The sequence below is a fragment of the Musca domestica genome, unplaced genomic scaffold (assembly GCF_030504385.1).
Source record: "Musca domestica strain aabys unplaced genomic scaffold, Musca_domestica.polishedcontigs.V.1.1 11, whole genome shotgun sequence".
In the NCBI taxonomy this organism is placed as follows: domain Eukaryota; kingdom Metazoa; phylum Arthropoda; class Insecta; order Diptera; family Muscidae; genus Musca; species Musca domestica.
The window spans coordinates 2,381,283-2,395,268 of record NW_026712133.1 but is presented as its reverse complement, the minus strand read 5'-3'; the positions used below and the strand labels follow the sequence as shown (position 1 = coordinate 2,395,268).

Below are 13,986 nucleotides of genomic sequence, written 5' to 3'. Positions count from 1 at the left end.
ATGTTCGAAATAGATACTACAATCTAAGACAGAAAATTATCTGCACAGGTCCACGTCTTCGTATAGCCCCCATATAACGGAACCTTCCGATATTCAGTATTTTGATGATTTTAGCGGCATTATTCACCGAATTTGTTTAAAATTTGTTATTTGAAGTTCGTATTGGGAACTACAGTCTCTGACAGAAAATTGTTTATGCAGGTCCAGGTCTTCGTATAGGCCCCATATATCAGTACCTCCCTATATTCGGTATTTTGACGAGTTTAGGTACAAAACCCACCGAAATGGTTTGAGATGTCGTATTTGAATTTCGTAATGAATGCTACAGCCTGTGACAGAAAATTGTCTATTCTGGTCCAGGTCTTCGCACAGCTCCGATATAACGGTACCTCCCTATATACGATATTTTGATGATTTTTGCTACATTATTCACCGTTTATTTCAAATTTCGAATTTGAATATGGTAATGGCTTATGACAAACAATGCTAATGTAGGTCCACGTCGTATAGACCCCAATATAACGGCTATATTCGGTATTTTTAAAATTTTAAGGATTTTATTCAAATGGTGGAGGGTTTTCAAAGTTCGGCCAGGCCGAACTTACTGCTTTTTAACTTGTTCTTTCTGATGAAAGCGGTGCTGTGACGTCACAGCGTAAATCTCAAAGACTGCCTCAAACTAGCAGTAATTTAATAGAGACAAAAATAAGAGAAATATACTAGTATTTTTCCGGTTATCGATGTTTCAATGTGAATCTAAACCAAAGCTGAGCAAAATCCAAAATTTATTATTTAAGAGAAATCAAGCATACGAAAATAAACTATATCAAACGTTTGCAATCGTTTCGTTCTTTATTTTCTCGAAGAACGAAACGAAAGAAACCCGATATTATTTTTTATTTTGCACTATTTGTGTAGATGAGTGAAAACAAAAACAAAACTGAAATGTACTCAGCTGGATGACGCAACATTTAAACAGTTCAAAACTCATTGGAAACGTATCCAAACATTTCCCTTTATATTAATTCATTACAAATAATGAAAAAACCAATATTATCTTCATCATAGAATGGAAAATGTACAAACAATACTTCCACTGGCAACTATAAATATAGCAGTCATAATTTCGCACAGCAAAGGTTTGCAAGCGTTACCCGGCCATTCGTTTGAAAACGATACAGCTCGGCAACTCACAGCCGAAGTACATTAAAGCAATCGTATTGTTTGTGCATTTCTGGCATTGGAATGTTTGTGGTTTTGTTTTGTTTGGAGCACAAAACGATTGAAAGAATTTTTAATGTTTGTGACTTCGTGTGAGCAGTACGTTATTCGTTTGGTTTAGTTCGCTGGCGAAAACTATAATTACATTCACGAATGTTGTCTAAAATTGTTAATAAATCACAGTTTGTTAAAAGCAATAAATAACAAATAATTGAACTTTGAATGATGAGTTTGACTGTACTGAACATTTCATTCCCTCTCCACCACGTGAAAGCTTAAGTTTTGGTCAATTCGGCTATCTTAAAAATCCCTAAAATGTTGAAGTTCCATTATATGTGGGCTATATTCTGTGACAGAAGTCAAATAATAAGTTGAGAAGCGGAAAATTCAAATTTAAGAAGAAGGTACCGTTAAATGGAGGAGGGGGTCTATCAAGAAAGTGAACTACGTTAAATATTTTTGAAAGAAGTTAAAGTATACCGTACCGTTATATGAAGGGGTGGCTCTATGAAGAAAGTGTACCACGTTAAATATTTTCGAGAGCAATTAAACTACTCGAATTTTAACCTACAGCTGAATTGGTTAGAAATTGTTAATGGGCGGACATCGTTAAGTCAACTGATCACGAATGTATGTACTTTATGTAATCCCCGACCAATATTTTCCATGTGTTGTAAACATAAAGACAAAGTTAATATACTCTCCACTTTGTGGTGGGAGATTGGTTGTGAGATGCACCACTTGAGGGTGGGATCAGTGAAGAACGATAGAGTTTCTATCGCTCGCCTGCTAAATAGCCTACGTCTCTTTTTGGCTAACATGGGATATCTGCATAGCAGATGTTTAATTGTCTCTACCACTTCTTCATACTGACATAGTTCACAGTAGTCAGGAACTCTGCGTTTTCATCTTCATGTCAGATACCTGATACTGCGGTGGCTAATCAGTATGCCTGCCACGACTCTTAGTTCAGACGTACAAAATGATAAAAGGAAGCTTGTTCTTCTGCTCAAAATTACTGGCCAGATGGCTTTATATACACGTTCGTGTTTGTTTATTTTTCTGCTTTGGAAGCAGCATATCCCGAAATGCCTGATCCGGATTCCTCTAGTTCGTGCCAGGATCGAAGAAAACTCTGGACCTTGTTTCTATTCGGTTTCGGTGCGATGTAATGGATGCAGAGAAAGGGCGCACTAAAGAAATTGTTCCATATTAAGACAGCGAAAGGGATTTTATTGCGACGGACTACAGAAACCTTATCAGCCCAGCGTGTCAACGTCTTCGTCGTTCTCCTCTGTTTCTTCGTCGGAGTATCGAACTATGGCCTCCCGAATAATAACCTATACCGCAGCGTCTTACACATGTTGCTGTTCCAACTCCGGGTTGTGCACCGTTCTGGCAATTTAATTGCAACGGAGTCCGGGGTAAAATACAACGTTGTTATGGTTATAACGTATTGAGGAATTTTGCATTTTGAGTTCTCAGTGGATTGATTATTTCCATATCTAATCAAAATTGAAAATTTGGGTATGGCAACCATATAACTCGATTTTTCGTTTTTTTTCAATAAGAATTTTCAATTCCAAAAGGAATTCTGAAACATTTCTACACAAAATTCCATATCATAGCGTTATGAAGACTACATTAAGAATTTATTCATAACTTGGTAGGGAAGGGCTCGGAAATGTACATATTCTCCCGTTAACCAATTTTAAGCCACGAAAACAGATAAAATATGCTACGCTTTTTTCATAGTCAATTAGTAAGAATTTACACCCATTCGGACGAGCTACACCTAATCGTCAAGCACGTGCTGGCCGCTATGAGAACTGTGTAAAAAAATCAAATCATATATTCAACACTATTAAAGGCCAAACGTTACGCTATAATGTCGCTAAAATCATCAAAATACGGAACTTAACCTGCCTACTGGCAAAATACACAATGTCAATCCTGGCCCCAAAAATGTTTGTGTAAATAATAAATTATGTATTACCTTATCTCCTTTATTACATACTTACTTTTGAAAATGCGTCCTATATTTGTACAGATACTACTAACTACTAAATAACACTAAATTTGGTATTGGGTGATGAAATAAGGCTGAAATCCCGAAATTCGTTGGTTAGGTCTCTCTTGGTGTCTGTGGTTAAGATATGGAAGTGGTTTTGCAAATGTACCCTATATTTGTACGAATACTACTTGATAATACTAAAATTGGTATTGTGTGTAAGAATAAGACTGAAATCCCGATATTTGTTATTAATATCTCTTTTATTTTTAGCATTTAAAATATGGAGGTACTTTTGAAAATGCGTCCTACATTTGTAAAGAAACTACTAACTACTAAACAACGCTATATTTGGTACTGGGTGTAGAAATAAGGCTGGAATCACGAAATTGTTTATTTAGTTCTCTGTTGGTGTCTGTGATTACGATGTGGAGGTGGTTTTGGAAATGCGTCCTATATTTGTACAAAAACTACCAACTGCCACACTTGGTATTGGATAAAGAAATTCGGCTGAAATCCCTATATTTGTTATTTAGGTGTCTGATGTTGTCATGCGTTAAAATACGGAGGTGGTTTTTGTAATGAGTCCTGTATTTGTACAAAAACTACTAAATGACACCAAATCTTGTATTGGTTGAAGCAATGATTTTTAGGTCTCTGTTGGTGTCGGTGTTTAATATATGACGATATAGATATTTAAGATATTTGCTCAAAACCTACTAAATGATCCTAAATTTGCTATTATTCGAATGAACAAGCATGGAATCCCGAAATTTGTTTTTTAGGTCTCTGTTGAGATATTTTGTTGGTATCTGTGGTTATGATATGGAGGTACTTTGGAAAATGCGTCCTATATTTCTACAGAAACTACTAAATAATAATAAATTTTCATAAAAACTTCAGTAACGAGTTTTTGAATGCCTTCTTCGTCATTAACACGTCTTATCATCTTGACGCATATCTCAGGTATTTTTTTTTTTAAATCTGGATATGTTTTGCATATATCAGGTAAAATATATGACATAGTGGAATTTATGGAATTAATGAAAATTGCACGTTGTTATCGTTATAACGTATTGAGGAAGGATCCCACAAAAAGTGATGGTGTTAGCGTTCCTCTTACAACTTTCTGTTCAATACGGTCCTATCTCGCTTCATCTCTTGTGGCATGGAATGTATGGGGGTATCAGACAAGTGTGGAACTGCAGGGATAGAGATGCTTAGTGTGCGTATTCCGCCAATCTTTGTCGACTATATTTTGGGTAATGCATGACTTTGTTCAAGACTTAAAAATCCAGCAAGATAGCCAATACCAAATCAGATACATTTTGTAACATTGCTGGAATAATGTCATCAGGACCAGGAGACTTGAATGGTTGAAAAGTGTTGATCGCCCATAAAATCTTGGGATACCTTCCACTGCGCGAAGTTATGATTGCTCACTTCCACCTGTTTCCACTCTGACGAATGGAATTTGAATTTGCCCCAATCTGTCCTTCTTGTGTTTCCAAGATATTGCTCTGACACCCCATTTAGCCACCTGAACGAATATCCTCTTGTGGCCTGAGAAAGAGCAACAGAGTCGTCTATATTTGGGAGTGCTCCATTTTACACTGTTCTGAAATGTTGGAGTGTTATTACATATTCTAAGCATATTGTTGAGAATAAAGTTGAATACTTACTAACATTCTTGTCACTTCTTCCCCAGTAAAAAGGATGGGCGTTTGCGTCACATCATAGGATATTGTCGCATGTACTGCCCATTTCCTTAAGTAGGTTCAGGACATCTTTGTGTGGTGTAGATTGAGTGGTTTAGTACTACTACCACCTCCAGTCAGCTTTATGGTGGTAATGTCTCCTTTACTGAAATTGGAAAGAATAATAATTATCATTAGATTTAAGTTTCTTCACGCAACTAAACTCGTCCTCACCTCGTACCCATTTGTGGGAGCGAAAACCATTCAGACCATAAACTTTATTGTAGAAAAAATTGGATTCCTGGATCAAGGCGATGTCTATATTTGACGCCGAGAGGGTTAGCTGGATTTCGCCAGTCGCGTGTGATGAGTATGAATAATTCAATTATATTCCATTTCGTTTCCGCATCGAATTGAATCGAACACTCAGTTTGAATCACTTCACATGAGTGTTTGAGACCGTTTGATGGTTTCAGCAACATGAGTTGATCGAAAACGTGAATTGAAATGAGCAAATACAACTGTGTACTCAGTCAGTATCATTGAGTATTCAACCATTCTATCAATTCGGTGTAGTTTATTTTGGCTTTTATAATATATGAAATGGAAGAAAATTGTGAGAGTGCAATCGAAAGTGTAGCAACGATTTTTTTTAGAAATAAGTCACTGAAGTTCAATATATTAAAACTCAAATAAAATTAAGAATTTAATGATCTGTTGCTACTTTTAGAAACATCCCGTCAATCTTAGTAAACATATTTAGCTCACGCCAATTTCCTGTGCTGTTTCTCAACAAGGTTCCGGATCTCCTTTAACTTCATTATAGGAGGAGGAATTCACACTGAAGCCAAAATTCACCATGGGATCTCCGACACAGGCACGGCGGCGACCTTGCTGCCTTCCCAAAGGGACACAAGTCAGTAAATTAATTTTCCTGGCGCCTAAATAGATTGCAGCTTGACCAATACGTAAATGTCGCTGGTAGATGGACCGACAAGAAGATGTACTGGATCTTCCCGTCGATCAGCAGCCAATGATCTTCGCCGATTTTGATCAATGACCGTTACTTTAAGGTAATCCGGTACAATCTGTTGATCAAATTTATGGTCCAAATTCGGTTTTGTGTCGCAAGGTTTCTGTGAAGCTTTGTCGACAGGATCGAATTTCGCGTTCCCGTTAGGGCGCCACCATCCTTTAAACAATAGGAGTAATATTGCAATGCGTCAATCTAACAACTATCAACGACAAAGCCTGAAGGGAGGTTTTTGTTTATGTCAAAAATATCTATATGTATGAAAGAAAGTTGTGTTAGTCACTACGCTTATAACTTAAGAACCGCTGGACTGATTTTAACGATTCATACAAATTCGGAATTGTCTCCTGCCCGAAAAGGATAATATACAAAAAAATCGCTTAAAAATGTGATATATTAACATTTTTAATTTGACTTTTGAAATGTACAATAGTAATGTTTTATTTTGCATGATTTTTTTCCATTTTGACTTACTTTTTTCTAATGTACAATTGTAGTGTTTTTTATATTTTATTTTTGAATTCGAATATTAATACCATTTTATTTCATTGACTTGATTTCTTGAGAACTGAATACGGAATAGATGATATCGAAATAATTTAACGCGGTCACACCAAAGTTAAAAGATAATTACTTTTTCAAAATCGCTAAAAAATCACGAAAAAAATCTCGAAAAAAATTTTCAATGGAATCAAATTTTAAAATAATAGTACATTCTATTGACAAACTTTTTAAGGATCTTTAAACATTTGCTGTAAAAAATCAGCGAACAAGTTGAAGATTTTTTCAATTTGTTATTCTTCTTTTGTCAATTTTTTTCAATTTGAATTATCATATTGAATTCAGTGGATTTTTTGTGAACAAAATAAAGAATAATTTTTCACTATATACAATTTTTCACCAAAAAAATGAAATAAATGTGAAATACGATGTTAGCTGACATCTACCTTTCAACTTCAGGGCCTACATCGTGCTTCAGCTGGAAAATGCGAACACATTTGAACAAACAAAAATGACCGAAAAAGCCTAATAGGCTCATTTCAAAGCGTGGACCTACTTCTTTCATGTGATAATAATCCGTCCAATGAGAGCTCAAAATGCAAATTTCCTTGGGTGTACAATCAGTAAAATACCAAAGATAAAGGGTGCGTCATGATATCGATCATGACTCACCGATAAGGGTGCAACCCGATTTCATATTTATATAACCATCGTATGATTTAAAATATTTTTGGGGTCTTGGCCACTTTTTTCATTTTTTTGGCCCTTATTTTGGCATTTTTGAAATTTTCAGAGTAGGGTCCATATTGGTCTTGACCACATTCACCAATTGATTTGGCTGAAAAATTGTATTTATGCTACCCTGGGGTAGGGAACCATCATACAGATAATTGTCACATGGGAATTTATTTAAGTAAAGTCCCCACATTGGAGTATCCCCAAGTCCACTTTCACATCTAATGTATGGTCAGAAAAGAATATTTTGTATTCTATTGAATTTGTAACCCCCAAGAGAATATTGGTTGGGAACGTAGATTTGGGATGCACATCTATATGAAATAAATTGTGGAAACATGAACAAATTACAAATATAAGAAAGTAGCACTGGACCGAATAATTGTTGAATCGTCATTTAATTATACTATGATGAAAAATATGGACTTTATGGGGTCTCCAACTTAAAATTTAAATGGCAAATAAAATTAATTCCCATTTTACGGTAATGGGTGTAAAATAGTAATTATATTTGACTATTCTAAAATCATTCTGCGCTCAATTATGAGGTGGATAAAACTATTTTTACTCATTTAAATCACGCTAAATGCTATAACATGCTATGTTGTTCTGCTATATTTTTGATTTGGCCTCTGTTTGTCATCTTGGATTATAAGGGGTAGAAAAAAGTTTTCAATGTATGTCGATGTTTCGGAGTAGTGTCCATATAAAGGTACCTCCTGATTTTACCATATTTCAAAGGATTTGGCTAAAAATGTGTATTTGGTGGGTGAAAATCTTACACAAAAATTTCAACCTTTTGGCGGGCAAACAGATCGACATGATTAGGGGGACTTATGAGGGCTTAAATGCACAATCTGAGGTGCTAATGGGTTGAAAAAAGTAATTAACTTTGGCTATTCTTAATTAATTCATTCAGCCCTCAATTATGTGGTGTACAAAATACAGTAAATTCTAAATTACTGCTTTTTGACTGGAAAATTTTGCTACGATTTTTACCATACTAAAAATTGATATATACTTTTTAGCAGATTTGTATAGCATATCCACACATTTGAAGCCCACGGCTTAAATATGGGTACAGGTATTTTAAAACACTTTTAATCGAACAGTACGTGAACACTTATACCAGTCATATCTGTGAATAATTATGCTTTGACAGATATGCAAAATAGTATAGCTAGTATATTTAAAACAACACATAAATCGTAAACATATGTACTTTGTTTTAACAATTCAAAACTCAAAAACGAAATATTTAATATTTTGTTGTTTTAAATTAACCAAAATAAAAAGGAAATTAGCAAAACGTTTTCTTAGCAATTTTTTATACCCTCCACCATACTATGAAGGGTATATTAACTTTGTCATTCCGTTTGTAACTCCTCGAAATACTCATGTCAGACCCAAGAAAGTATATATATTCTTGATCAGCGTAAAATTCTAAGTCGATTTAATTTTTCGAACGAATGGAGATAGAAGGCTAAAATTTTGCACACATGTTTATTTTGCCAGTAGGCAGGTTCGTAAATGGGTCATGTAGGTCCACGTTTTCATATAGCCCCCATAAAACGGTACCTCCCGATATTCAGTATTTTGATGATTTTAGCGACATTATTCACAGGATTTGTTTCAAATTGGAATTTGAAGTTCGTAATGGATACTACGGCCTGTGAGAGAAAATTGTCTGTGCAGGTCCACGTCTTCCTATAGCCCCCATTAATGGTCATTATTCACCAGAGTAGTTTCAAATTACGTATTTAAAGTTCGTAATGGGAACTACAGTCTGTGACAGTAAATTGTCTTTGCAGGTCCACGTCTTCGTATAGGCCCCGTTTATTTTAAGTTTCGAATTTGAATATGGTAATGCTTTATGACAAACAATGTTTATGTAGGTCCGCGTCGTATAGACCCCAATATAACCCAATATAACTTACTGCTTTTTACATGTATCGATTTTTGTTCCGATTACGATGCTGCCGAATGCAAACATCCAAATTAGGTGCCGACGATTGGCGGGAAACAATACAATAGGAAGAAATGTGACGTAATGCGTCGAGCAGTGGACCAAAGGGTTACGTATAATAGATCCAATGTTTTGTTGGCATAAAATCAATTATTTATTGTTAGTTTAGTTAGTGGGTAACAATATTACCTTTAGGACCAATATGCCTTTCAATGCACACCGATATGTGCTTGAAAACGATATTGCGGGTGTTGTCTGTCCGATAGTAACCCTGTGAAAATAGCGCTGTTGTTATGATATAACAACATAGTTAACATAGTAACTGATTAAAACCGCTAAGGCAATAGCAATTTTTTGAAAGTTATATGGAATAGAAGTTTGGAACCACATTTTTCGATTTTTCAAACTTTTATTTTAACATAATTTGAAACTCTCGTCATTGGCTTTTCCATACTTGTTCTAGATTAGAGCTTTGGGACTCTAGTTCGAAGAAGTCGAGATCTTAAAGTTTTAATTTTCTATTCTTATTAGTTTTCGCGGGCTCACAACAATAAAAATGCACTGCACCTACCATATGTTTATAAGGGAATATGATGATTTCTTCTTCCACACTAAATTGGAAAGCAACAACCTCAACCTCCATCAACCACTAAAATGCAGGCCAAATGTTTCGCTCAGAGGGGCTCCTTTGGCAACAATATGCCTCTCTATGCACAACAGTATGTGCTTGCAAGCCATATTGCGGGTGTTTTCTGTCCGAAAGACAGAGAAATACTTACTGGCATCTAAAGCAGGCGACAAAATAACTGGCAACAAATTACTCGTTAAAATGTCAACGGCTGTAGCATAATAAACCGTAGCGCGTACATTTTAACGAATAATTAACGACCAAACCAGGGGTCAATAAAAGACACTATTTTATGCGATTCTAAATATTCTTTGGTAACAATTTTCTAAGATTCGTGACGACTTATATACTGATTGCCATAGTTTTTCTAACTGGTTCTTCCTTTCTTCTAACTACTAATATACTGATATCTAAACTAGCATCTTTTATGGTGCCGATTTGTGCATCAAATTCTATCTGAGCATCAGATGCTAGTATAAAGCTTCGCAGAATCACCGAACATTATTGGGGAAGAGTACAAAACAAAATAAAACCAAAATGTAATTTTTTATTATTTAGCTTGCCAAAAATTCTTGCCTATTGGAGGTATTAGTTCCTAAAAGTTCGAAATAAGAACCAAAAATTTAATGCACTATAGTATCTAGTTTTTTTTAACTTTAATATGATAATTTAATGTCCTACATCAAGAAATATAACTAACAAAAACGACCAACCAACGTAGTGTAGCTAATCAAACTAAATAAACGACAGAAAAAGAAATAAGCAAAAATATTTAATCTAACAAATGACTGATCTAAAAAAGTTATGATCAGAGAACAACCATAAAACAAGCAATGATATTGGTTGATGGTCAAACAGTGTTGTTGTTATTTGCAGCCACCAAAACAAAAAAATTAATTCGACAAAATAAATAATAAATTCAACAACAACAGTATACAATATTATTGTGAATAAACCTAAAGAAGGGAATAATATTGCAAACTAACAATTATCAACTATAATGCCTGAAGGGGGTTTTGTTGGTGCCAACTAAACTAAATCAGATTTAATGCTATGTGGTTTTAAATGAACCAACACAAAAAAAAAATTAGCAAACGATTTTTCCAAGAAATGTATTTTTGATTTTTGTTTTGATATGATGCTGTCAAATGTAAGCAAATTAAAAGCGACGATTGGCGGAAAACAGTACAAAATAAGTAAAAAAAGCTGTAAGTTCGGCCGGGCGGAACTTTAAATACTATCCACTATTTGGAACGAATTTGGCAACTCTCAAAAACAATAAAATCCGTTAAAAATTCTGTTAAAGTCTTAAAAATGCCAAATGTAGCTGTTATATTAGGGTCTATACAACGACATGGACCTGCATAGGTAACATTTGTCATAAGCCATTACAATATTCAAATGCGAATCTTAAAAAAATCGGTAACAATGTAGCTAAAATCATCAAAATACCGAATATCGGTAGGTACAGTTATATGGGGGCTATATGAAGACGTAGACCGGCACAGACAATTTTCAAATACCAAATTTGAAACGATTCCGGTGAATTATGTCGCTAAAATCATAAAAATACCGAATATCGGGAGGTACCGCTATGTGGAGCTATACAAAGACGTAGACCGGCACAGACAACTTTCTGTCTTAGGCTGTAGTATCCACTACGAACTTCAAATACCAAATTTGAAACAATTCCGGTGAATAATGTCGCTAAAATCATTAAAATACCGAATATCGGAGGTACCGTTATATGGGGGCTATACCAAAACGTGGACCTTCATGACCCATTTTCAATACCAAAAGTCCTGCAGATTTTATCAATCGACTTCAATTAGTTCGGAAGCTAGAGTGATTTCCACAGACGGAAGGATATCGCTAAATCGACATAGAATTTTATGCTGATCAAGAATATACATACTTTGTGGGGTCTAAAATGTATATTTCGAGGTGTTACAAACTTAATATACCCTCCAAACTATGGTGGAGGGTATAATTAAGAAATGTAACGTTGAAAAACGATGGCTCACTTTGAAAATACTGCACTATTCTTGTAATGCGGAAGTAATGGACTGTATGTTGTGCATTCCAAAATCGTCCAAAAATATCCGGTTCAAAGGTACAAATGTTAATCCGGGTTGAAGAATTGAGCTCGAAGGACCGAATGTTTGGCTGAGAGTGGCTCTGCCGATGTTAGTGTAACGCCGAATGTGTCGAGCAGTGGTCTGAACGGTTATGTATAAAAGATCCAATGTTTTCTTAGTATAAAATCATCTATTTATTGTGAGTTTACTTGGCGGGTAGCAATATTACCTTTAGCACGAACATGCCTTTCTATGCGCAACGATATGTGCTTGAAAACGATAGTCTGATTTTATCTGTCCGAAAGACAGCGATATACATACTGATGTCTAAACAAGTGACAACAAATTACTCGTTACAATGTCAAAGGCGCTAACACAAGGTTGCAATACACCGTAGCGCGTACATTTTAACGAATAATTAAGGACCAAACCAGGGGTCAATAAAAGACAATATTTTATGAGATTCTATATTAAATAGTTATACTAATAAGCCTGAAAATGTCCTTCATTTCGTTGAGGTTTGCCCTGTCAAATCTTTATACATGCTCTCAAACTTTCAACACTCAAGACTGTACTCACTAGGCTAAGCTTATACGTCATCTAATAATAAATGAAATAAATAAATATTAACTTAATGAAACATATATGCATAACTTGTGTTCTTTTTTTATTAAATGCTAAACGTACCTACATTAATTAAAAAGAATTTATATTATTAAGCTACATTATTAAGCTAAATTGTCAATATAAAATTCGTTGAACATAAATATAACATGTTTCATAAAAAATCAGAACTTAAACCGAATAAAAGTACCAATTTGTAAAAAATCTTAAATCTGTCATAAAAAAGAAACGATGACTATAATTGAGTTGCGCGTAATAATTATAAATTTTACTTGAAACAAAATAAACAACACTTAGGCAGTAACAGATACCAAAATCCATATCCATTTAATTGTTAACAACTCCATTCAGTTTATGCACCTTACCCCATATCCAGATTATAGTCATGACTCTAGTTTTTCTGTTTCATAACAAAATCCATAACGGCACATATTATAATAACAGTTCGTTAGGTTTTTTCGAATAAACAACAATTATCTCAACAGGTTAAAAATATTCTCTGCAACGATTCGAACCAGTCTCGAATAAGACGCTATGGTGCCCCTGTAGCAATGGAGCAAGACGTTGAAAATTACAGGCCTCGGAGAACAATTAATAAAATTCATTGTTGGCACATATAATATAAAAATGTATAATAGAAAAGACAATTTCCCAAACCCCGATTGTTAAAACTGTTGCTGGAAAAATTAAATAATATTCCAGAAATTTTATAGCCAACATCGTACCAACATCGATTCTATGTTTGTGAATTCGCAGATAATCACAACGGTTTATTAGGATACGACATTTTAAGTCAACTTTGAGCAAAAAATAAGCGTCATAGGCGAAAGCATATTGGCATCAAAATTAACTTTAGAAATTAATACAGGAACACGAGATAAAGAAACCCGAATTTAGACCTGAGCATTTAAATCAAGAAGAATTTCATGAAACAAGAAAACTTTGAAGCAAGTACGAAAATGTACTTTATAAAGAAGGAACTCAACATTTACTGACAAAATTAAACACTTAACAACAAACAGCTCATGAGGATCTAATGTACAAAAAATGGTGCACATACCCTGAAGTACATACAAAAATATGCAAATAAAGACAATGCTGGAACAAGGTATTATTTGTCATAAATCGTCCCCATATTGGGTAGTAGTAAAGCAATTGATTCAAAGGAAATTCAAAAAATGGCGAATGGTTGTAGATTATTGTAAATTAAACGATATCACCATAAACGATTCCAATTATGTATTATGAGATTCCAATTATGTATGAGATACTTGATAAACTTGGAAGATGCACAATCGATCTAAAGCAAGGTATTCATCAAATAGAGATCCCGATGACATAATTTTCCACGTAAAATAAGTATGGCTTTTGTCCTTAAAACGTTACAACGATTTACAATACAATACAAATTGATCGGGAAAAATTGTATGGTCTACTTAGACGATATCATCGCTTTTAGTGCTTCATTGCATATTTCGTCCCTCAAAAAGTT

The 13,986-nt window shown here is 34.6% G+C and overlaps 1 protein-coding gene and 1 long non-coding RNA gene across 5 annotated transcripts in view; both read left to right on the top strand.

Annotated features, from left to right (window-relative positions):
- Positions 1 to 13,986, top strand: part of LOC101901484 (nipped-B protein) — a 436,426-nt gene that overhangs the window by 212,461 nt on the left and 209,979 nt on the right. The window lies entirely within an intron of this gene.
- Positions 2,421 to 4,134, top strand: LOC131806016 (uncharacterized). Its single transcript, XR_009343927.1, has 2 exons — positions 2,421 to 3,450; positions 3,506 to 4,134. It is a non-coding gene; the product is annotated as an uncharacterized LOC131806016 (long non-coding RNA).